The following is a 3,070-nucleotide window of genomic DNA, read 5'->3' on the forward strand; positions in this document are numbered from 1 at the left end:
TCTTTTATATACCAGGCTACCCTATATCTAGTAAATACTAGACCATTCGCCAAGGTACGGGATAGTTCTAGAAACGTGGCGTCACACTAGTCATGTGACTCGCTGACGCAACATAACCACTAATATGGTGAAAGTGGTGTTTACAAGAGATCTTACTAATACCAGCTTAAAAATGAAATGTAAATGAAGTTATACAAAGTATATGCAGCTAAATAAGAATGACACAAACTAATATTAGCCTTAGTTGATGAGTTATAACGAATTCTACCGAAATGAAATGATTTGTTACAAGGTTCCACAATACAGTAATATTAAACATATATAGATTACCAAACGCTAAACGATAGTGGAGTAGTTCGCATTCACTGTCACGAGATGTGTTGAATTCTAGGCTTATTACTATTGGGTTATTACTAACTATTGTGCCTAAGTCTATTAATACACTAATTACGTTCGACTTTCCCCAAAGGCAAACTGCAAATTTAGGAAGAATCTATGTATTAGAGTAGAATAGAAAACTTGTCAACGTTATAAATTTAAAGCTATGGCTCAATGTCGCATAAATATTAAGTCAAGTTGAAATTAGCATTAGGCTTAGGCAAGTCAAGTTTGGTTTAGCATTAGGCTTAGGCATAGGTTAATAACAGTGTAACATCAGGTTATTTATTTTGAATTTAGCCATTAGAATAATCATCATATAAATTATTTTAAGACGCTAAAATAAGTGTGCGAGTACTTTGTACTGTATTATTATTTATGAAATCAACCAATCTATAAGTTACCATTAGTTACCGTCTTCTTCGCTAGACTAATTTTTTCAGGTTAACAATATCTAGTTTAGATACTGTAGGCTGTAGTCGATGATATTTGTAACTTTGTATTGCTCTAAGTACGCCCAAAACAAATTTAAACAAAAATATAACTTGAAGGTAAGGGGCAATAGTTTCAGGTATCTTGTGGTAATTCACTACATAAACCCATGCCTTCAAATAGACTACATTGTGATAAATGCTTCTCTGGATATATGCCAGTGCGACAACCCTCTGGTCTTTTGCCACCAAATACTCTTCCCGGATGGGCAAACCTATCTCTGGATACAAAAATACCTATAGGAAGGAATATTAATTTAGTTTACTTTACAAGAACGAAATTAGGGAAAAAGGTAAATTATCTATGGTTATTTGAATTGCCAGAGTTCAATTCTAAAAAATTTTCTCACAATTGAAACATATTTAGGCCTTACTCACTTGTGAAAGTTTGAGCTTAAAATTATACTGCGAATGTCAGTGTGATTAAGTTTTAAATCATATTTAGTTACCGTCTAGGCAAAAAACCAAAATTTAACTGGAATTTTCAACAAGTTATTTTCTATAAATTTAGTTGCATCAATCATTCCACGGTAAGGATTTCGACCTTAGTGACCCGTATGGCTACAATATACCAACGACTTATCACAGCCTGCATGATCCTCATTTGAAAGACTTCTTTAACCATCCACTACGTCTCCAACACCTTGTTCAAAACGGTTATGTGACGAAAGACAGCAAAGTAAATTGCAGTTTACCAGAGTTCAACCGGTACAAATTGTACCTGTGGAAGGTGTACCTATATGAATTGGGACAGCTCAGGAAAAAGGCGGTAAAATAGTATATCATTTATTTTGGGAAAGTATCGGTAAATAAAATATTTTTTGTATCGCAAGTTAAAGTATCAATAAATTGATGAATATTTTTTTATTAGATTATTATTAGTCTGTTGAGCTTTGTGGTTATTTTCTATTTGAATATCAAGACACGTGGCAGTGTGTCTTGCGGCCAAAACAAACCTGCAGGGCACACTGTGTTATTAACAGGAGTGATAGTATAGCGATTTTACACCTTCTATAGCTCGGATTCTGGTAATCCAAATTATCATATATTTTCAGTGGATGTGCTTTACTAGATTATCACTTCACAATACCAAATGGCAAGGAAATACCTGAAATATAACGTCTCCAGTTTCTTGAGTTTCTTTCTATTTTTTCTTTGCACCAAAAGTACGGAAACTTTATTTGATAGAAAAAATAATACTTAACTTGTATGGATTTTTTTTTAATTTGGTACACTGGTAGTTCTTTACAACCTACAATTATGAGACTCATTTGGTGTAAATACAAGCCACATGTGCAAAGTTATTCGACAAAAATCGCTCAAATTTAACGAAAATATTGCGCACGCCTACGCAAAAAAAGTCACGGGAGCTATCGGTTTAACATTTTTACTACAGCTTTACCTAAAGTAAAAGTGAATCTTTTATAGTTTTTTGTTATTCGGTTTAAAGACTGCTGATTTAGAGCAGCAAAACTACAGGGGGAAAGCACGTGCAGATACACAAGTATTGGTTAGGCCAAGTAAAATAAGTTAGCAGTTTCTAGCTCAAATTTTCAAAAGAACTATACGGGTGGACGGTTATTATTCAACGTTTCAGCCTAAATTTACTGAATGTTATGCAGTCCTTCTAATTAAAGAGCGTTTAGCGTCACATTATATTAACTTAAGCAATTAGCATAAATAATGATGCTTGATACGGCTGTACTGATTGTATGGGGGTGATGACAAGAAACTGTTAATCTAAATACCATGGCTTTAATATAAAAGAAGCTATTAACACTGTTTTAGAGAGTAAGAATTACCACTATTTATTTTTTAAAGCACCTAGTTGGTTCTGTAAATTATAGGTCTGTTCCGAATAATAGGGTTGCGAACCTAAAGCTAATGTTGGTTACTATCGAGTTTCACTTTTTTATTTGGTGTGGTTTGTTGGTGTGTATTGACAAAAAGTCATATCTAATCAAAAACACCTTAGGTGTGAAAAAAGGTGCGGCCACAAAAGGATTCAGAGTGCGACTTAAAAGAGTGAAATCAAAATTGGCGGCCAAACTGCTAGCTACACTTAAAGCATGACAAGAATTTTACAGAAAATATTCATTCATTAGTTAGCTAAGCCCGCGTGTTTTATTTTAGCCACTATCGTGCCCTAAGTTGAACAAAAAATAGCGGCCTGGACTAACCTAATGCATATTTCTGGTAAA

Source organism: Limulus polyphemus, unplaced genomic scaffold (genome assembly GCF_000517525.1).
Source record: "Limulus polyphemus unplaced genomic scaffold, Limulus_polyphemus-2.1.2 Scaffold2532, whole genome shotgun sequence".
NCBI lineage: Eukaryota > Metazoa > Arthropoda > Merostomata > Xiphosura > Limulidae > Limulus > Limulus polyphemus.